Raw genomic sequence first — 23,886 nt, forward strand, 5'->3', positions numbered from 1 at the left:
ATATGATGGAGAGTTGAATGCAAAAAAGTTGGATAATTGGATCAGACAAATTGATGTTTATTGCAGAGTGCTGAGTATCGATTCAGATAAGTGCAAGATTCAGCTGGCCAACCTACGCCTTGGAGGAACTGCCTTGGTTTGGTGGGAAGGAAGGACCCAAGCTGACATTAAGAGACATGGTAAGACTCTTTCTATCTAGAGCGAATTTGTTTCTGCAAAAAGCAATTCTATCCACTGGCCTACATGCAGCAAGCCATGATGAGCTAGAAAACTCTTCGTCAGTTGAAAGGGCAAAGTGTACAAGGTTACACCCAAGAATTTAGGAACAGAGCTTTGATTCTAGGAATCTCATTAGACTCACCTGAGACTCTGTTGAAGTACACTGGTGGTCTACACAACTACATGAGGCACACTATCCTCATGTTTAATCCCACTAGTATAGATGAGGTATCTATTCAAGCTACGCATCTAGAAGCTAGAGGGAAGAATGGGAACCCAGAAGTTGGGGGATCATCCCAACCCACTGCAAGCAAGAATAAGGAGAAAAGAAAATAGAAATGGAAAGCAAGGAAGGCCAATACTGCACAAAAAAGTGAGCCTTCATGCACTCAATGTAAGAAGGATGGGAATGATGATGAGCACTGTTGGATTCCGCATCTGGAATTGAGACCTAAGAAATTCAAGGGCGAGAAGAAGAAGACTGCTACAGCTATTTAGAAATATTTGGGGTCGAACTCAGAAGATGAAACAAACATTGTAGCCACAGGTATAAAAGATAAGAATTTTGAAGCATCTACTAGTAATTCTACACAATCTACTATTGATGAAGAAAATGAGAGAAAAAGACATGAGCTTTTCCATATTCAAGTTATTTCCAAACATGAAAATATTAATACTTTGTTTGATAGTGGCTCACAAGTAAATTTAATTTCTGAAGCAATTGTAAAGAAGTTGGGATTACTAACTACACCTCACAAGAAACCATACCCATTAGGATGGTTAAGTGATAAAGCACAACTACAAATGACTAGACAATGCAAACTCAAGTTTTCTTTTGGGTCACCATGTGTAGATGAGGTTGAGTTAGACATAATTCTTGTTGATATATGTGGAATTTTTTAGGAAGTCCTTACTTTTATGACAGAAAATCTATTTTCTATAGAGTTAAGAACAAGTATCTACTCGTTAAAGATGGAATCGAATACTTTGTAAGAGATCATAAGCTCAAGAATAATTACACTCTCATAAACTCAGGGCAGATGAAACAAATGATAAATTCATGCAAACAATTTTTACTGATGGTTGTAAAGGAAAAGAAACCTGATAAAACCAATGTATTTGAGGGCTATGATGCTAAATAAGTGAGCTGATTTAGAAAAAGTTGTCTCAGAGTATGATATATTGTTTTAAGAACCTAAAGGTCTGCCAGACAAAAATGAAATAGTGCATGAAATTAATTTGTAGCAAGATGCTCCATTGCCTAACATTGGAATGTACAGGTTGTCCGCTTTAGAGAATGTAGAAATCAAGAAGCAGGTGCAGGAGTTGCTCGACAAGGGGTTCATCAGACCTAGCACATCACTATGTGGATCTCCAATCGTTTTGGTGAGAAAGAAAGATGGCTTGTGGAGAATGTGCATTGATGACCAAGCACTGAATAAGATAACAATAAAAAATCATTATCCCCTTCCTCGCATAGATGATCTATTAGATCAATTGAAAGAAGCTATTTATTTTTCCAAGTTAGACTTGCATAGTGGATATCATCAGGTCAGAGTTGCAGAACAAGATTCATGGAAGACTACTTTCAAAACAAAGCAGGGATTGTATGAGTGGCTGGTTATGCTTTTTGGCTTAACTAATGCTCCTGCTACTTTCATGAGAATAATGAATGATGTACTCATGCCTTTTCTTTATGATTTTGTTATTGTATATCTAGATGGCATTATGATATTTAGCAAAACATGGGAAGAACATTTAAAGCATGTTAAGAAGAGACTAGATGTTTTGAAAAGAAAAAAACTTTATGTTAAACTCTCAAAATGTGAATTTGGCAAAACATTTTTGAATTATTTGGGACATATAGTAGGGGGTGGTGAATTGAAGATAGATCCCTCTAAGGTGGCAGTCATTGTAAACTAGCCTAAACCCAAATCTGCTACAGAAGTTAGGAGCTTCTTAGGAGCAGCACAATATTGGAGAAAGTTCATTTCTATCTTTTACTTAATTGTAGCTCCCTTACATGCTTTAACAGGATTGAACAAGGTGTTTCAGTGGGGAGGAAAATAGCAGAAAGCCTTCGACACCTTGAAAGAAAATATTAGTATAGCACCAATACTAGCACTGCCTGATCTTCAAAGACCCTTTGAGATCAAAACAGATGCCAATGACTATGCCTGGGAGCAGTGTTGATACAACACGGTAAACCCATATGTTATCATTCTGAGACATTCAATTCTGCAGTAGTTAACTATCCTACATATGATAAAGAATTGTATGCATTAGTACAGAGTGTGAAAATGTGGAAACATTACTTAATGGGAAAAGAGACAGTAATACATACTGATCATCAACCACTTCAATATCTACAATCCCAAACTAAGTTGCAGCAATCAAGACACTATAGATGGATGGGTTTTCTACAACATTTTCATTTAGTCATCAGATATAAAAATGGCATACACAATAAAGTTGTAGATATGTTATCTAGACCCATTGTAAATGCATCTACTATACTTAAGCATAATTATGTGCTACATGAGAGCTACATTGAACAATATGCTCAAGATATAGACTTTAAAGATGTTTATGCAACTTTAAGTCAAGGCAAATGAGTAGAAGAATTGGATTATCATATTAAGGACCAACTCTTATATCATTGTGGGAAGCTATGCAGTCCACAAACTGAAAGAGTAAAGATAATTCGAGAAGCACACACTTCTCTAATATCAGGTCACTTTGGGGTAAGTAAAATAGTTGCACAGTTGCAAAGGTTTTGTTATTGGCCAAAAATGAATGAGACATTTTCTAGATATGTAAGGGGGTGTACTATGTGTGCTAAAAGAAAGCCCAACAATAGAAAACTAGGCTTGTACACTCCATTACCAGTTCCTTCTCGTCCTTGGGAAAGTGTTTCCATGGACTATGTTGGAGGACTGCCCAAATCTAGGAAAGGTCATGATTATCTGTATGTTGTTGTGGATAGGTTCAGCAAAATGTGTATTTTGATACCTTATAATAAATAGATTACAGCTGAACAAACTACAAAACTGTTCTTTCAACATGTATGGGTTCATTTTGGATCCATTATATCTGATCGAGACACTTGATTTGTGGGAAAGTTTTGGTCAAGTCTATGGGAACTGATGGAGACCAAACTGAAGAAAAGCACAGCTTTCCATCCACAAACTGATGACCAGACAGAAGTAGTTGATAGGACAGTGATCTAGTTACTCAGGAGATATTGCAGCACACCAAGGTCTCCCTTGGATTTTGTCTTTGGTAAGGATGCAACAGTTGATGGACACAACGATGTGGACAGGGCAACTAGGTTCATTGAAGAAATTCAAGAGATCCACCAGGCAGTACAGGAACGACTGGAAAAGAGCTAGGCCAAATACAAGGCAAGGCATGACAAGCATCGGATGGAGCATAGCTTCCAAGTTGGTGATCAAGTCTGGTTGTATATCAACAAGGACAGGATGCAAGGTGAAGGTAAAACGCTAAAGCCTACCAGGTATGGACCTTTTAATATACTTGAAAATATTGGTGAGAATGCTTTTCGCTTAGATCTACGAGCTTACATGCAAATCTACTTAGTCATAAATGCAGATAGATTGAGATTGTTTAAACCTTCACTAATTGAGGATGCTGAAGAGCAGAGTCAATTGCCTTATATTGATGACCTGCTATCTGAATATCTTAATGAATTGCAGGAAGACACAGTTTTAAATAGGAAGGTGAGAATGATGCGCAGGGTAGATGTTGAGTACCTCAGAATTGGGCTCAGGGGTTCAAATACAAGCAGTGCAAAATGGATAGGGATTGGACAGGTGAGAAGGTTGTATCCTCACTTAGTCGATGCTTGAAAACCAAATTTTTGTGGTCCAAAATCTTTTTTAGTGGGAAGGCCGTGATCTGAATTGGATCCTTGAAAATTATTAGAGTTTCTATGACTGTTTCAGACTATGTCAGACTCCAAAATCTTGTGAATAACGAGCTATCAGGAAGGACCTCTGGACAATGGTAGCTGTAGCCAACATGGACAACGAGGACCCTCGGTCAAAGCACGCTGACCATTGGCCCATGGAGACCACGTAGTGGCAGAAACTAGCAAATGGGGAGTCCAGATTAGAAAACAAAGGTCGTTTCTGATACACGATTAGCACATCACGTATCGTAGGATAAAAACCTCAGAGAAGGAAAAGCACTGACAATTGGTCATTTGAAAAGCAGGGAAAACCATGGGAAAAGCGCTAAAACTGATAGGCGAGTCTCGCACTCCAAAACTGGTAGAATATCAGAGGCATTTCGGGCGGTAAGCAGGTTTGACAGAAGACTGAGCGATGCCATACATTGAATGATGCATGTCCGGTGGATGAGAGAGAAAACCGCTTTCATCGCAGGGTAATGGTCAAGCAACTCACCCGTGCGATAAAAGCGATGACCATAGGATCTAGAGGCTCCAAATCAATGGCAGAGATTGCACCCGATGGAGGACCAGATTTGATAGAAGAATAGGTTGAGGCATATGAAATTTGGGGTCCGATGTGATCGATGAGCTAGCGGATGAATCATTTCGCGGAATAACTGAAATAACGACCGTTCAAGGAAAAGCTGGCACCCAGTTCATAAGGAGACAAGTGGCCACCTCTCTGTGAAACATTACATAGTGGTGATGACACAGAAGTAGGGAAGTCTAGCGAACAGAGGCAGGCAATTCGAAGAGCCGGAAGAGGAAGCAAACAATCAAGGGACGGATTGGCTTTAAGCCGCGAACAGACAGGGAACAGAGAGGAGACAGAAGAGATAGAATAGAGAGTGAGGCAAGAAGCAAAGAACAAAGAAGTCAAGTTGACCTATAGAGATAAGGCAACATCGAGTAGATAGAATTAAGAAGGCTTGAGAGGTTCATGCAATCCCTGTGAGGATATCTATCGAGAACTGAGTACCAAATTGGACTAATCCCATTAACAACAGTTGAGGTCGAGACTTGGTAAGTGGGATTCTATGTACTCTAGTAGCTTGGGGAATCCAAGTACCACCCTACTAAGCATCATCTATTATAGGAGACTCAAATTGAGCTCCTCATTGTAGAAACTCTGCTTAAAGACACAATAGAAAAGGCCACCACTGAAAGCTAGACCAAGAGACATAGCCCAGGAGGATTGGGTGAACTCCTGAATAAATTGTTGTGTTTTTGCATTTACTTGTTGTGTTTCTCTTACTATTTTCCAATGCCTATGTATTTCTCAATCTTATTGATCTGTTGCTTAAAATAACATAGGCACACCATCACATGAGTCTGTAATACCTACATTAATTAACTGAGATCATACATAAGTGATTTTCAAATCACACCTTCTCCTATTTGCTATAGTTACAAGCACTTATGGGTCTTCTAAAGGAGAAGAACTAATCTCTGAGGTAGATCTGGTTAGCCTTTGAGGGGTATCCAGGTTTTAAGGGGTAACTATGTAAAATGACAAAAGAAATAATTTCTATAAATAAAAAAAGTTTACAAGTAAATCATGAGTAAATCGATATAAAGAGAATAGTACAACATGAACTTAGAGATTACCATAGTGGCAATGGATGTGCACTTCCATACCAAACTGCAGGCTCTAAGAGGTTTGTGTGGTATAGGAGCGTTAGTTTTTGGCTGAGCGTGTTTGTATTCCTGCACTAAAACTTCCCAATTCTTGCATAATTCCTGATGTGTTTGGGAATCCTGTAGTGACAATTCATATAAATTGTTAAGTACACTGCATTGATCAGCCAAACCAAATAAAATATGTGGTAGAATATGATTAGAATTAGTCATCCACATATTAAAATAACAACTCCCCGGTAACGGTGCCAAAAGAATGTTGGTGCATATATTGTTCCCACATATAAGCAATTGAGCACACATTCATTGAGGAGTATATATCCCTCCCGCTCTAGGTGTAACTGCTAGTCCTCAACACACCATAGGGGGTAACCCTATAATATAATTGTCAGATTTTCAATATGAAAATAGTATAAGACTAGGTGTGAGTATTTTAGTCATAGTAGATAATAGTGGCATTCACAGGAGGAAGGAAAAAATTTGATGATATACAATTTTGAAGTCTCATTCCCAACGAGCAAGACAACAATAGCAAAATACGGTGATAATAAAAAGTGAGAATTAGGGAGATGGAAATATTAAGAAAAAGAAAAATGAAAACATCAGCTTTAAAACAAAACTGCACTCTGGTTAGATGAAAACATGTGCAATAGGTATAGGCATGTTCATTCCACTCTATGTTGAATAACAATTAATATTATATATCGGGTCTCACATTCACTCAAGAGTAAAATGCGACAATTTTAGAGAACAACATCCATTATTAGAAAGTCCTGAATGTGTTAATGTAATAACCTAACATCTAAAGTTGCAATCACTGTAAAGCATGAATTATATTAACTAAAGATAAATCTTCAATTGTAAATAACTTAGGATAACTCATTTAATAATTGTGATGATAATATCTATATCAGAACAAAACACTAAAATATTTAAAGTATAAATGAGATCAAGCCTCATATTTAATTGACTGTAATTGGAATTCAGAATAACAGATGAAATAAAACAAACAAACGAGAATCATCAGGAATAGCCTTCAAAATTAGTAATGAAATTTGTGTATCATGTACAAGTAGTTTCAGTATTTGCAAAGTTTCTTCAACACTACCAACAAACCCCCCATAACGGGAAATAGGGTTTTTAAATAGTGGGTTTTTAGATAACTATTTGATAACTGTTTTGACAAAAGAAATAAAAATAAAATAAAATAAGTAAATGAAGCATAATAATGAAATGATTAGATATGGTTTTCCCTTCGTGGCTTTCATGACTTGGAATTTTTGGTTAGCAGTGAGGAGTATGTGTTCATGCATCCTTTCAGTTGGCACTTGAGTTGTAATGAGGGGAATCATGCTCCAATCCTCTAGTTGTTCTGTGACCGATTGCATCGGTGGTACCGACTCATCTACTTGAGATGAAGAGGCGAGTGGCTGAACTATCACATTGAGCCTAAAATGACTCTTCACTTTGATTAGTTTGTCCCAATAAGTAGGAGACATCAAGGGCGCACTCTTGTCCTTGGTAATTGCCACCACCAGTCGAGATGCAATTTGATATTTAGTGGTAGGAAGATTTTGTTTAATCTTCTTTACTCCATCCAAGATAGTAAACTCCATGGAGAGGGAGTTAACAACTGTAGTATAGGAAAATGATTCCTCTCCTAACATGGCCAAAAAACCTAAATATTGTCCGGTTGCTGTTGAGTGCAAGAATTGCACTTGAGCAAACTCCTCAACACTTAATTGTCAACCCGGGGGTTTCGTAAACTTAGAGACGAAGCACAGGATATGCCAGAAATGGTATGAACTTTTCCTACTTCTAATCCTACTTCTTGAATGGAATGTTTTGTAGAATTAGATAGAAAACAATTGGAAAGGCAATTTACATGAAGGCAAATCTAGTGCTAGAATGTAAAAGGCAGTTTGCAAGTAAATCAGTTAAAGAAATTCCACACAACATAAACAATCTTAAATTTTGAATGAAATGCTATGTTAATCTCTAGATGGATGATAAGCAGTCTGACAAGTGGGCCCTTGCAGAGCTAGGCCTTTCTTCTGATCTTTCTCCCACACAAACAACCTATCCTTGCAGAGTTTCAATCTTGCTTGCACTAGTGTAGGTACAGTATTTCTATGTAAGAGTATATTCAATCTTCCTTACTAAATATTTATGTCTAAGTGAAGGTTCTCTAAGCCTTATGGCTTGGAGCACTCTGTTCCTATGTCAAGATACTTGCTCTTGCCCCGAAGTAGGGTTCCCTTTACTCAGTTTTTGGTTTACTTTCGAAAGCTAAAAAGATATGCTGAAAAAGAATTGCAAATGTAATGAATTTCTGAATTAACTAGCTGCAAGAAAAAAAATGCTTCAACTCATTAAACTTCATAAGGGAAATAAACTTCATGAGATAAAACACTTACAAACAAATCAATCAATAGCCTAAGTACTTTTCATGTGTCAACCAGTTTTGGTAATTCACCTACAATAATGATATTCTTTGCAAGTATAATTTGGTAGTTAATATAACTACTTCTACATATTTTTAGAGATGAAATTTTAATAGAAAAAATAGTTACTCGATTTATTGATTCATTCACTTGAAAAATAATGGGAAATAAAATGTAGGTGAGTGATTTAATGTTTGTTGCAATGAATGGCTGGGCGCGATGCAAGCAACAACATGCACTGGTGAAGGAAAGAGTTCCTCGCATGATCTGCTCCGAAAATGAATTAAAACAAAAAGAAAGAATAAAGTAAATGTGTAAACGAAATCATATAAACATAAATGAAAAAAAATACTCTGCAAACTATGGATCCATTCCACACATAGGCTATAGAAGATAATTTAATTCAGAACTAAAATATTAACGATTAAAGTATTTCATCACACGGCTACTATGAAATAAACACATTGTCTTCCAAAATCATGAAAGTGAGAGGGGTCAACGAGCTGGGTTGGTTGGGCCCTCGCCAACTGGTTCGTTCCCCTTCTAAGGAACAAAAGTGATCAACACTTCAAATGACACATCAAAGATGAAATTACACGTTGTGTGTGCAAACCATAATGCTCCTCTTGTATTTACTTGATTCGGCAATTTACATTACAAAGCAGTCTAGCCCTAGAATGAGGCGATAACCAGATTACATAAACCAAAATAATAACCGATGGTTCACTAGATTTCCTATCTACGATTTACATCATATATATATCTTTCGGCTCTAAGCCGTTTACACTAATTACAGATAATTGTCGTTCAAGCCTTTGGGTTGAACAGACTTAGAAACCAAATTACAAACTTGGCCAATGGTTATAACAACACGAGCTTCATTGGGCCATGATCTATCTATAGAGAAAACTCCCTGGATGCACGCCACCTACTTCAGTTTGTCAGCAGTTAAACTCAGAGTTGAAGATCGAGATCCATCCTCGTGGAAGATAGCTCTCAGTATCTCGGACAGTGGTGGTGTAGGAATCTTCCTGCACTAGTCAACTCATAGATTATTAACACTACATTCCATGATTACTTCTAGGAAATCAATATGAGTTGCAAGAATATGTAAATAAGATGAAATCTACATAAAAAGATTAATAAAGTGTTATAGAAAATCTTAATGTAGACTATGAGCATGTGTAGGAAAAGGGTAACCATCTTGTACTAGTGCAGGGAAGAAGAGTCTTGTATTAAGGTAAAACAGAGGTTGATATTGATGGAAATGGGGTAGAAAATAGTGAAATTTAGGATACCAACATCCTCCCATCCCTAAGTTGTTGTGTGTCCTCACACAACATTTTACATTTGCAAAAAACCTTCAAAAATGAGTGGCCGCACCTTAGTTCTGCACTTCAATGTTTATACTTGTCTTTATTATCTTTGGCTTCCCTTCAGTACCCTTTCCTTCAAACACCGTAGTGTTTTGAATGCCCTAATCTTCAAAAATTGTGGGCTCTTCAGTACCCTGATCTTCACAACCCATAGGGTATTCAATTCCCTCTCCTTCAAAAACCGCAAGGTCTTCAATGCCCTGGTCCTCGAAATCATTAAGGGTCTCCACCTCTAGTTCACTAAAATTGTCAGGAGCTTCTTCATGTTGTTCTTCTTCTCCTCTTTTTCTTGGACTTCACCAGTGTTTGGTGTTGACATTGTTCTCTTTCTCCTTAACCTATTGACAAATGTTGACAATAACACATCATGTTCTGCATTCTCCTCATCCTACACAGTGTGTGCTATTACGTCTGCAAGCACCGAGAGATTGTGAACTGTGGGGGTGAATTGGATCAAGTCGTCATTTACAACAGGGGAGCCCGACTAATTTGTTCCTTGGCCAAAAACTTTCCTCCTCAACGAGGTCCTAATTTTCCTTGTCTTTGTTGTAGGTGGAGTGTTTTCAATGATCCCTTTCTCTGCTTGCACTGGTGAGCCTTTACTTCTTCGCTTGGTAGAAGACAATATCTTTGCCTTTCTCTTTTTTCTTGCACTTGTGCTAGCAGGTTCTTCTACATCCTTTGCTCGAAATTCCTTCATAAATGCCTCCCATGCTATTCCCCTTTTCTCTATCTTCCTCTTGACCAACATCGTAATGAGTCCATGGTGGCAGATTTTGGTTGCAACTTGGCTTGCACTCGTGCTCTACACATTTTTTGCCATATTTTCAAGGCTCCTGAGCAAGAAGTGAGGGAAATTAATCAGTTTCCCTACCTCAAAATGTGACAGCAATCAAAGGTGGTATACGAATGCCAAGGTATAGCGTCCTTCACCTGTGACAAAATTATATAATATAAATAGTAAATCTCTCCATTTTCCAACCAAGGTGGTCTGTGACAGTCCCTTTCTCTAATTGACTTGAATCTTCTTATCAACCATGAATCATTGCCAACGCTTCTTTGTCAACCGCTCCTTCTTAAACCAGTGATCACTTGTAAGTGGCAGGCTTGTGGCTTGCGAAATGAACTCTTCACTGATTTTAAATTTTAAGGACCTGACCCTAACTCGGCCTTCCTTAAATGTTCTTGCAATTTCTAACACTACGCCCATGTCAAATCTGTCAAATTTTTGGAGAAATGGCAGGAACCCAGTTTCTTGCAAAAGTGAAAGAATGTTCCTGTACTCGATAGTTTGTTCAATATCTTGTAGAGACAATGGTTCACTCCTCACGAGTGCCATTTCAAACCTCTCCCACTTCACCAATCAGACCTTCGAAAAAATTCCAGGTTAACTCCAACATTCATCGAGAATTCTGTACCGGAGGTTCCTTGCCTTCCGTGTTTGTAGACCTGCTTACCTGGCTATGATGGAACAATCCTTCCACTTCGAATGTAGATCTGTGTCAGTGATCATCGTTATAGGTGAATCGCAATGACTGGATGTAGTGGCAGTATGGGTGGAGGTGATGCAAAGGTTGGAATGATTTGATCACGGGTAGGTTAATGATGGTAAGATAGTGTGAAATAATTGCAAAGAGGGTGAGTGTAGGTTATCGGATGGAGTACCCTTCCGCTGTCATCATCATAATTCAATCAGACTTATTTTCAACATTTATTAAAAAAGATTAGATTTTAGCCTTACACACCTTGCACTTTAAAGATTTATCCCTAGATTAGTAATTAATGAAACAAAGCATCGATTTAAAACATGGAGCGAGTTATCATATCAACAATTGTAAAAAAATACAAGCCCATAGATCTTTGATAAACCATTTCAGGACTATTTAAATTTCTCCCACAGTCAATTGTATCTCTGCACCAGACCTACTTGCACTGTGTTGTGCTTACACTGCACTGTTCTTGCACCAGAGAACTTTCCCAAATAGAAACTCTCATAGGGCATAGGACATACTTTTGTAGCTAGACTTTTAAAATTTTTGCCTCATTATACAAGAAAAATTTATTCGCCATCTTTTGGTGCTTCTCGACATGCCTTCTAAATGATTGCATCAAATTCTACAATCAACTTATGAGGGAATAAAGAAGTGGGAAAGGGGTAAAAATTTCAGAATGGGAAGGAATATTACAACAGGGATTTCAGAACGATATCATCAAGAGAGATAAACGAAACGAGATGTGGGAAAAAAATTCAAGGGAGAAGAGGGATTCAACGAATTGGGTAAGGGTGGTTTATTGGAAGAAAGAGGAAGGTAATTCATTGGGGAATTGAAGTATTCCTGCATTGGTGCACAAAAAATAACTGCAGCGAGAAGTAAGCATTTACTTGGAAAAAATGTCCATGCTAGTTACCCCAAACTTAGGTAAGGGCTCAGTTTCGTGAACCTTCTTCTTCTTGGTGGCAACCAGCATATCTAAAATTGAAGTAACATTCCCTTTTATTGAAAACTTTTGATCTTCCTGCCAGCATGTAGGTTTTTAGGTTGATCCTTCTGCAATCATTTCAGTCAACTAATTTTCACAATTACAGGAATTTTTTTTCTTTTTATACTTTTTATTTTTGTCATTTTTTTCTTTTTATTTTTCTTTGATTATTTTTTTCTTTAAAATAAGGACAAGAAGTAATCAATTCTTCAACAGGTCGGTGTTATCACCTACCAATTCCTTTTCAAATGGATGTTGGACATGCTACATAAAATCTCCTTTAGTAAGGGGTTGAAAATATACCTTCATTCTATACCCGTTTACCAAGAACACTAAATTCCATCCATCAATAATTTTGATTTCTACCGCTCCATTTTTGGACAATTTAACCACCTCATAGGGTCTCATCTAGCATGTATGGAATTTTCCTTTAAAATGTTTGAATCTTGAATAGTAAAGGAGAACCCAATCACCTGGTTGGAATTTCTTTTTCTGAATGGACTTGTCATGCCACTTCTTGCACTATTGTTGAACCAAGATGTTCTGCTGAACAACATCCCTTCGGATTTCATCTAACTCATTCAATTGTAGAAGGCGTTGCTGCTATGCCTCAGAGAGATCTAGCCCCAATTGGACTGCAGTCCTGAAAGTCTTGATCTGGAATTCTATCAGCAAAAGGACTTGTTTCCCATACACCAGCTCATATGGTGTGTGTCCCATGTTGTTTCTCCAAGTGGTCCGATAGGCCCACAATGCTTCTAGTAATTTGTCAGCCCAATTCTTTCTGTTCATATTTACCGTCTTTGTGAGGATAGACTCAATCACCTTATTTGTGGATTCTATCTAGCCATTTTCTTACTGGTGATAGTGTGGATTTCCTGTGTCGGATTTTTTACTGCTCCATTACACCTTGTACCAGATTATAAATAAACTGTGATCCATTATCAAAAACAATTTCTCTAGGTACACCAAATCTAGTAAATATTTTAGTAAAAATAAAATCAACAACAACTCTTTCAGTAGCGAAAGAAACAGCTTTAGCTTCTACCCATTTTGTAATAAAATCGGTACGAACAAAGATATAATTTTTATTTGATGATGAAGGATTTATTGGTCCTATGAAATCAATAGCCCATTTTTCAAAAGGCTCAATCATAACTTGAGGACATAAAATCATCTCATTGGTTTGGTTAGGCTGGCCAATTCGCTGACAGCTATCACACCGCTTGACGTATTTTTTGGCGTCCTTAAACAGGGAAGGCAAAAAATAGCCAGCTCGTAACACTTTGTATGCAGTTCGCTTATTGACGAAGTGACCACCACACAGTTCATCATGGGAAGATTTTAAGATATCAAACACCTCTTCCTCTCTTACACATCTACGAATAATGAGATCTGCTCCAGTGTAAAAGAGGTATCCTTGGATCCAGGAATATGTAGCACTTTTCTGAATGATATTCTGCTTTTCATGAGCGGATAAGTGGGGTGGTAATTTTCTAGTGAATAAATGGTTAGCTATATTAGAAAACCATGAAGACTTTGTTGACACAGCAAAAATATGTTGGTAAGAAAAATCATCATCAATAGGAATTGCTTCACCAGGATTATTTAATATTGAAAGATAATCTGCTACTACATTCGATTTCCCTAGTCTATCAACAATATTAGTATTAAATTCATGTAATAATAGCAACCACCTAGTCACTCTACCGCTAGTTAATAGTTTATTCATCAAATATCTTATAGCGGAATAATCAGTATGTAAAAAAATTTCATATCCTGTAATATAATGTCTAAATTTATTAATAGAAAAAATCACAGCTAAAAACTCTTTCTCAGTAATAGTATAATTGAGTTTAGTGGGTGATAAGTTTTTACTAATGAAATAAATAGCATAAGATTGTTTGTCTTCTTCTTGTCCTAAAGCTGCGCCAATAGAAGTATCTGAGGCATCAAAGGAAATATGGAATGGTAGGGACCAATTTGGTCCTCTCAAAACTGGTGCCTGAACTAATTTTTCCTTCAATGTCTCAAAAGACTATTGGCAAGTTGTAGACCAAGAAAACTCACTATCTTTAGCCAAAAGTCGGAAAGGGGGTAGCTATCCTTGAGAAATTCTCAATGAAACTCCTATAGTAGCCTGCATGTCCTAGAAAACCTCTAACTTCCCTTCAAGTTTTGGGTATAGGAAGACTCAAAATGACTTCTATCTTTGCAGGGTCAAGCCTAGATACCTTTGTTGGAAATAAGATGGCCAAGAACTACTCCTGCCTTGCACATTAATCTGCATTTCTTATCAGTCAAGGCAAGATGAGCTTCTTGGTAGAGAAGAAACACTTTTTCTAGATTCCTGAGGGCTTCCTAAAATGAATCACCAAACACAAAGAAATCATCCATATAGATTTCCATGCACTCGAGGTCAGCAAAAATAGCCAAGACTGCCCTTTGAAAGGTAATCAAGGCATTACATAGCCCAAAGGGAAGCACTCGGTAAGAAAATGTACCCCATGGACATGTAAAAGTGGTTTTGTCTTGATCCTCGGGTGTTATCTATATCTAGTTATATCTGCTAAAGCCATCTAGAAAAGAAAAGTACTTTTTACCAGCAAGGGTATCGAGTACTTGATCGATGAAAGGAAGGGGGAAGTAATATTTGAGAGTGGCTTTATTTAATTCTCTATAGTAAATGAAAATGTGCCATCTCCCATCTTTATTCGAGACTAACACTAATGGAGAGACCCAATGGATATCATAAATGGGATATACAAAATTAGCATCAAGATTTTTTTGCAATTCTTCCTTTACAACATCTCTTAGAGCTGGGTTCATTCACCTCTGGGGTTGTCAGACAAGTCGGGCTCCATCCTGAATATAGATATGGTGTGTACAAGTTTCATGAGGGATGCCTTTTATATCCTTATAACCCCATGCAAAGGCATCAAGATGGTTTCGCAACAAATTCACAAGTTTCTCTTGTTGAGAAGGGTCCAAGTCTGAACTGATATAGAAGGATTTACCTAGACTAATCTCAACAAGAGTAGTGTCAGACTTGAGAGTACACAAAGGTGTCGCTAGAGGTGGTGATGATGGAGGTAGAGAGTCATATCCTTCCTGAAAATCTAGACCAACAATATGACTTCATGACTCAAAATTAGGCATGGTGTCTATATTGTTTAGGAAGTCTTGAATCTCAACCTCCTGTGAGGAATCAACATTCTGATGTATCAAAAAAAAAAACAGGGTCTTCTCATCACTACTATAGTCTAAACATAAAGTGTCTCAGAGAACCTGAATAGATCTAGAAGGTGGATATAGGGTGACTTTCTTTCTAGAATCTCCATGGGAAATATACATATCACTAGAACAACATCCAATATAAGCATCAACCATAGCAAGCCATGGTCATCCCAAGATCAAGGGATTCCCTCCTACAGGATTCTTTGGCTGAAGCACAATGAAATATGTAGGATATTCTTAAGAATCTAAGGAAACGATCACATCATCCAATACTTCTTTTGGCTTGATTTTAGATCTATCTTCCAGTTCAAGCACAGTGGGAGTAGGATGAATATGGACCAATCCAATTTGATCCATGGTTTACTTGGTCATAAAATTAATGGCTACCCCTTGGTCTATAAGTAAATTGGATACAAGCACATCACCTATTTGATCAGAGACAACAGGGTTTCCGGGGTTGGTATATTTTTCCATGTTCATACATCCTGTCATTAACTCTGCTTCTTTACCAACAAATTGAATGGTTTGGGGTTCCAATCTTCTCCTCCCTGAATTCTTGAAGTAGAGTTCCATAATGATTTTTGTACATATGGGGATCTATTTGATAACTTGGAGCAAAGGTACCTTTATAAAAAGGTTCCTAAGCTCATATGCCAGGCTAGACTCGGGAATGGGACCTTTCTTTTCCACAACTAACCTTTCTAGATAGGGAGGTAGGTTGGAAGAAGATGACAAGGGCTCATAATGTACAGGGATAGGCTGAATGGTGTCATCTTTCCGAGAATGGTCAATATTTTCCTCCTCTCCTTTCTCATCGATAATCACCATGTGCTACTTTTGACTTTCTGAGGTTAGCACTTTCCCTAATCTCAATTGGAGATCATTGACTCCAACTGGTTTAGTCTGAAATCTCGATGAAGAAAGTGGGGTCATAGAATGGATCATTTGTACTACTTTATTATTAGGATTGGGAAAGGTTGAGTAGGCATTTGAGAAGGTCGAAACAGTGGAGGTAAAGGTAATGGTGGCATAGGTTGACTTAGCTAAGGTCATGATGGTTGAGGCATTGGGTAAGGTGCATATGTAGGAGGATATGATTGCATCAGTGCATGATAGGAATTATGTGAATGTTGTGAATGGTTTAGCCCTCTCCATCCTTGTTTCCAAGATTGGGAGGGCTGTCCATATTGATATTGATTCCAATGTTGCCAATGCAGAGAGTGACCAGTGTTAGGATAGGAATATGAGTGTGAATTATAACAAAAAAAATGTGGTGGAGGTTCAGGAACCATACCTACACTTACCTGAGGCCAAATTCTTTGTTCTTCCATTGCATGTAATGATTCAGCTTCAGGTTGTCCCCCTTCGAATACAACTTTCAGCCCAGGTAGGGAGGGACAATTTTCTGTGGCATGGTTATCTGCACAAATTGTACATTTATTAGTCTCTTTAATATCTAGAGGACATTCTCTTACGGGATGCTTTCTTCTACATCTTGAATAGAAAATAGGCAATGTTTCTTGCTCTTCTACAAGTTTTTGATGAAACTTCAAAGAGTCTATTTGTTTTCTAACAGTATTCATTATTTCAATTTTTATACTGTCCATTTTATTTTCTAATACAATAATCATAGCATTAGTAGATTTGGTTTTCCTATTTTTATTCTGAATTCCTTTATCGGATCTATATTGGTTCCCCGAGAACTTCCTACACAAGTCACAGATCTGATCAAAAGGTTTTTGAGCAATATGTCCTTGTCCTAACAGATTTAGATCATTCATAGAATCATCAGTAAGTCCACGTAAGAACAAGGTTCTAATATTAACTATATCAAATTTGTGCTTTGACCTTTGGAGAATATACATCAATCTCTCCAAATAGTCCTCCAGCATTTCATCATCATTTTGCACAATAGTAAAGATTTCATCTTGGATATCTCTAGCTTTACAATATTCCTGATATTTTGATAAAAAAAATTTCTTCATTTGCTCCCAAGAATTTATAGTGTTTCCTCCTAGTCCCATGAACCAGCAAAGTGTTGCGTCCTTGAGAGTTGCAGGAAACAACTTTAACTTCTGGGCATCAGATAAGTAATCATAACTTCTACATAAAATACCAAACTCAAATAAGAAAGAGTCCAGATCTTTTTGTACCTTACCATAGAAATGAGGAAGAGATGATGGTGAAATATTTTTCATTTGTTCTTGTATATTAGGATTCATAATAGGGAATCCGAAAGTAGACTTTTCCTCATTTACTTGATTTTCACCACTTCCTTCTGCATGGTCTTCCATATCTACCATTGATTTTCTTCCACATGAACCGCTCTTAACAGGATGATAAGGCTAACTATGGATTCCAACAGTCCCCTTCTTCCCCTTTATGGGCTGTGTTACACCTGAACTACTACTACCAGAGCCTAGGTGGATTGTTCCTGTGTGACGAGTCTGAGTTTGTTTGGACTTTCATCCTGCAAAATAAGGTCCAATATGAGTTTTGGTTTCAGATTTGTTAGTGTTTCTTTGGCTCATAGTGGGCTTTAGACCCCTACCTCTTTTAAGAATTCATTTAATAAAAAATGACAAACGAAATTCAAAAAGTAAAAGCTGCAAGTTTTAGAAATAAATCGGCACCTGTGAACTCCTTCAAACAATAGAAGTAAAATGCGGAAAAAATTATAGAAAACTTACCCCTATTGCAAAAAAAATGGAAAATTCTTACCAATTCAAATCGCCTCCCCAGAAATGGCGCCAAAATGTTGGGTGCGGGAATTGCGGTTGAGCAAACACCTCAACACTTCATTGTCAACCCGAGGGTTTCGTAAACTTAGAGATGAAGCACAAGAAATGATAGAAATGGTATGAAATTTATTATTTCTAATCCTACTTCTTGAAGGGAATGTTTTGCAGAATTAGATAGAAAACAATTGGAAAGGCAATTTACACCAAGGCAAATCTAGTGCTGGAATGTAAAAGACAATTTGCAAGTAAACTGAGAAAAGAAATTCCACACAACAGAAACAATCTTAAATGCTGAATGAAGCACTATGTTAATCTCCAGATGGATGATAAGTAGTCTGACAAGTGGACCCTTGTAGAGTTCTACATTTCTTCTGATCTTTCTCCCACACTAACAACCTATCCTTGCATAGTTGCAATCTTCCTTGCACTAGTGCAGGTATAGTATTTCTGTGTAATAGTATATTCAATCTTCCTTACTGAAGACTTATGTTTGAGTGAAGGTGATCTAAGCCACAGAGCATGGAGCACTCTATTCCAGTGTCAAGAGAATTTCTCTTGCCCTGAAGCAAGGTTCCCTTTACTTAGCTTGTGGTTTACTTTCGAAAGCTGAAAAGATATACTGAAAAGGAATTGCAACTGTAATGAAATTCTGAATTAACTAGCTGCGAGAAAGAAAATGCTTCAACTCATTAAACTTCATAAGGGAAATAAACTTCATGAGATAAAACACTTACAAAAGAATCAATCAATAGCCTAAGAACGTTGCATGTGTCAACTAGTTTTGGTACTTCACCCACAATAATGATATTCTTTGCAAGTATAATTTGGTAGCTAATATAACTGCTTCTAGATATTTTTAGAGATGAAATTTTAATACCAAAAATAGTTGACTTATTGATTCATTCACCTGCGTAATAATGGGAAATAAAATGCAGGTGAGTGATTTAATGTTTGCTGCAACGAATGACTGAGCTCGGTGCAAGAAACACCACGCATTGGTGAAGGAAAGAGTTCCTTGCACGATCTACTTCGAAAATCAATTAAAACAGAAATCAAGAATAAAGTGAATGCATAAAAGATATCTTATAAACATAAATGAACACGAATACTCTGCAAACTATGGATCTGTCCCACACATAGGCTATAGAAGATAATTTAATTCAGAACTGAAAGATTAACAATTAAACTATTTCATCACACAACTGCTACGAAATAAACACACTGTCTTCCCAAATCATGAAAGTGAGAGGGGTCAACGAGTTGGGTTGGTCGGGCCCTGGCTAACCAACTCGTTCCCCATCTAAGGAACGAAAGCAATCAACACTTCAAATAACACATCAAACACAAAATTACATGATGTGTGTGCAAACCATAGTGATCCTCTTGTATTTACTTGATTCGGTAGATTACATTACGAAGCATTCCAACCCCAAAATGAGGCGATAACCAGATTACATAAACCAAAATAATAACTGATGGTTCGCTAGCTTTCCTATCTACGATTTACACCATATATATCCTTTAGCTCGAAGCCATTTACACTAATTACAGATAATTGTCATTCAGGCCTCTCATTCGAATAGACTTAGAAAACAAATTACAAACTTGGCCAATGGTTATAACAACACAAGCTTCATTGGGCCATGATCTATCTTTGGAGAATCCCTAGATGTGCACCACCTACTTCAGTTTATCAGTAGTTAAACTCAGAGTTGAAGATCGAGATCCGTCCTCGTGGAAGATAGCTCTTGGAATCTCGAAAAGTGGTGGTGCAAGAATCTTCCTGCACTAGTCAACTCATACATTATTAACACTACGTTCCATGATTACTTCCAGGAAATCAATATGAGTTGCAAGTATATGTAAATAAAATGAAATCTACATAAAAATATTAATAAAGTGTTGTAGCATATATTAATGTAAATTATGAGCATGTGCAGGAAAAGGGTAACCATCTTGTACTAGTGCAAGGAAGAAGGGTCTTGCATTAAGGTAAAACAGAGGTTGATATTCATGGAAATGGGGTAGAAAATAGGGTAATTTAGGATACCAATAGTTGCCTTCAATTTATTAGAGAATCTTTGCCAAGAGATTGCCCAACCTTCTTCATTCCAGAATGAAGGCACACTAAATCTTCCTAAATAATTCCACTCTTTTCTGAAATTGTTTATTTCATTTATTACTCTATCAAACTCATCTCAGATGGCTTGCATGGTGACCTGCTTCTCTTTCAACCTATATAATGAGAAAATACATTCATCCCTGATTGGCAGTTCAAGTTATGTAAAATCTCCATCCTATAAAGTGTTAACCAGATCAATGATAGCATCGAGATCTTCCATCCTTTTCTCTAAGACTTCAGTTGTAGACTTTGCTTCTAAACTAGAATTCTTTATTAGTCCATTTTTACATTTTGAAATAATTTTCACGTATGATTGAACTGCAGTGATCTCTTGCCATATTTTCCTCCATATTTCTTCCTTGGCTTCCATTAGTACTTTCTTCCCAGTGACCGTGACACGAGTGACTTCCTCGAGATTTTTTATTTGATTAGTTCTATCTCTGAGTGTAGCTTGAATCTGCTCAACCTCTTCATTCTTCTGCCCTACAACCACATCTGTCCTATCCTCAGCTCTTGTGATTTCTTCTTTGGTTTCCTGCAATTCTTGCTCCAATTGATGTTGGTCACTTTAATTGCTTATTAATTTAAACAACCAAGTGTTACATGAATTGTCAACCCAGGGAAGTCTATTTGTTTCAAAGGCAATCACACACTGTATATGCTCAATCCCAAAAGCAATGAAAAGTTGTAGTAACAATTACACTAATCACACCTTGCTTTAAACAAACTGAAGTTCTACTTTGAGTTACAGCAGGAACAATCTCTCTATTGCAGACAATTATCAAAAGAATCCTAGATTACATTAAAAAGAACAATCTAGGAAAAGAAATCAATCTGCAGAGGAAAAGACTAGTTGTGCTATAACAGAGAACAGGACCCTATTCCCTAAGTAGGAATCTTCAGCACCTATTTCTGATTACCATGCTTCACAAACTCACTCTGTAAACCTGATTACCAATTAAAATAATCACTGATTACCTATGAATGAATTTATGAAAACAATGCAATAATCAAATAGAAACAGAGTTTCAACAATAAATACAAAGTTCCAATAACACATAAGTAATTTTAGCAAATAGAGTTTAACAAGGTATGAATGAAAAATAATACTTAACACACTGCAGGAATTAATGGGTGAATCTTGTGAGGAAGGTGGGCCATTTCCTTCTCACAAGATTCCCCAGAAAAAGGAACTAAGAAGGAAATCTCAAAACAATATTTTATTCATCTGTCAATGTATCATATTACAAAAAGATTCAAGTTCCTTTACTTCTAGCTAGACCTTCCCGTAGTCTGTCCCTCCCCCTCTAATGCTGTTGTCTCCTCTATTTAAAAAGGAGCCATCTATTATATATTTGATTACATTATAAATCCTATTCTTAACCCAATATGCTAAAACAGGATAATTGGTCCTTCCATTAACAAAATGCTATTACAATGGTTGTGACAATGCCGACTTTGGAATGTAGTTGTTGCGGCCAGTGTAACAGCTCCCTCGATGATCTCTTCTTGTTGTTGCCGAATCTGAAATGCAAATCACGGGCTGTTTTAGCAATAGGATTTGCGCACTGTTCTAACTGTTTCAGAAATGTTGACCGCAATGATAAATTTGTAGTCTTCAGACTGTTTCAGCAACTATATATTTCCGATCAATGGTTAATTATGAAAGTAATGTAAAATTATATGTACAACAAATTAAACATATAGTAAAGAGAAGAAATGTTATATACCTTTGGAAAATGGATTAAAGCAATAACATAGGCTTTAAATATGGATTGAAAAAGGGTGGAATGATAACAAAATATGTGAGCAAAAAGGTACAATGTAAGGTCCTAACATCCCCCCCAACTGAAAGGGTTTCATGCCCTCATGCAACTTCACTCTGAAGCCGAGTTTGGATACTGGGTATTATAGTGAAAATTACTTAAGTAGTAAACTATAGAAGGTACTGTCAGTTAGATCTCTAAACCTGTGCACATTTTGCAGCCTCTGCCATGCTACTACTTCTTCCTTTTTAGTCAACCTGTAATGATCCTTATATTCTTATGTTGGCATCCGTAGAAGAGGAAAACAAAAATGATACCCTATCAACTTTTCAGCACATTGCTGAACACATCTTATATAGTCAGGTACTGTTGAGATTGTTGCTTCAAAATTAGGGGGACTGAAGGGGTTATACTCCTACCTTTCCTTAGAGGACTGTTACCAGAATAAGTTGTTTGCTTTTAAGGCAGCAGCTTCCTTGGTCTTAACAAAGTGTTGGCAGTCTTGTAGCACTGTTGCTTGTAGTTGCCTGATGTGTTCAACCATCCCTGGTTCTTTCAAAAATTGACGATACTCCCAAATAAAAATGGTAGGATTTTGTGGCTCTGGTTGAATCCACAGGAGACAGTTGTCCTCATTATGCCTTGCTACAAGAAAGGCAGTGTGCCATGTGATCTGATTAGCAAGTGAGGAGGCAAATTCCCTGATCAGAACATCACCAACCAAAGGGTTAAGATTGATCTTCCTATTTTCAGGGATAGCCTCATTGTGGAGATACAACTCACAAAGCAAATGTTGATCACTGGTGGATGCTTCTGTGAAAGTTTCCACAAACTACTCAGGTGTAAATACTTCATGAGGTCTCCCATTTTTAATTGCCTTTATTTGAAAGAACGCTAAGTGTTCTGCAAGAAAAAGAGAATAATTGGAAGATGGTTTCCTGGCAGCTAATAATTTCTGAACCAAATCAAACATAAGGAGCAGTTTACTTTTTAGCTCTTTATTCTCTTTCTTCTAGGCACGAGAATGTTGGAGTACTTGCTCCAAGGCTTCCCAGTTTGAATATATATGATTTTGCCAGAGTAATTTATGCTCCTGCAAGATCTTATCTTGCGAAATAACATATTCTTTCTTCCACTTGTCCATTATTTGGTGCTTATCTCAAGATTCAGTTTGTTTTTTAGTACTACAAGTGGTAGGCTGAGGTATAGTCTGAGTGGAAACAGTTATAGTAGGCCGAGGTACAGTTTGAGTAGAAACAGTTATAGTAGGCTGAGGTATAGTCTGAGTAGAAACAGTTACAGTAGGCCGAGGTACTTATGGTTTAGCTTCTTTTTCAGAAATTTTTGAAGGCCCTACTGGTTCTTGTGTGACAGTAGGGCGTTCCTCTTTGATTGCAGAAGACGTGGATGCAGGGGAGGCTCTAGGCAGTGGGATTTCGACTATTTTATACCCTGCTTGATGATAAATGTTACTGCATTGGTTGCACATATATTCCTTATACTGATCTTTCTCTGTATTTTTCTCGGTCGTGGATGCTGCATGGGCTAAAGTGTACAAAGTAAGCTCTTTGTCATAGGCTTCCCTTGCCATTATTAATTCCTGCTTATAAGCTTCGAGTTCTGATTTTAGAAACTAGTTTTCCTCTAAAAGGGAAGCTAGTGTGACTAGGCTTTGTGTAACAGTCACGGTCTCAGTAGCTAGTCCTTGTGTGGTAGCTACATGATGTGTAGCATTCTGGGCACCTAGATTTTGTATATCAGCAGCTGGTTCTTGTGTTACAGCCGTAGCTGGTTCTTGTGTGGCAGCTATAGCTGGTTCTTGTGTGGGAACTACTGAATGAGTATCTGGTTCTTGTGTAACATGTGCAGCATCCTGGGCATCTATATTT

The sequence above is a fragment of the Pinus tabuliformis genome, chromosome 2_2 (assembly GCF_031772625.1).
Source record: "Pinus tabuliformis cultivar Carrire ecotype Pingquan chromosome 2_2, CPIR1, whole genome shotgun sequence".
Taxonomy (NCBI): domain Eukaryota; kingdom Viridiplantae; phylum Streptophyta; class Pinopsida; order Pinales; family Pinaceae; genus Pinus; species Pinus tabuliformis.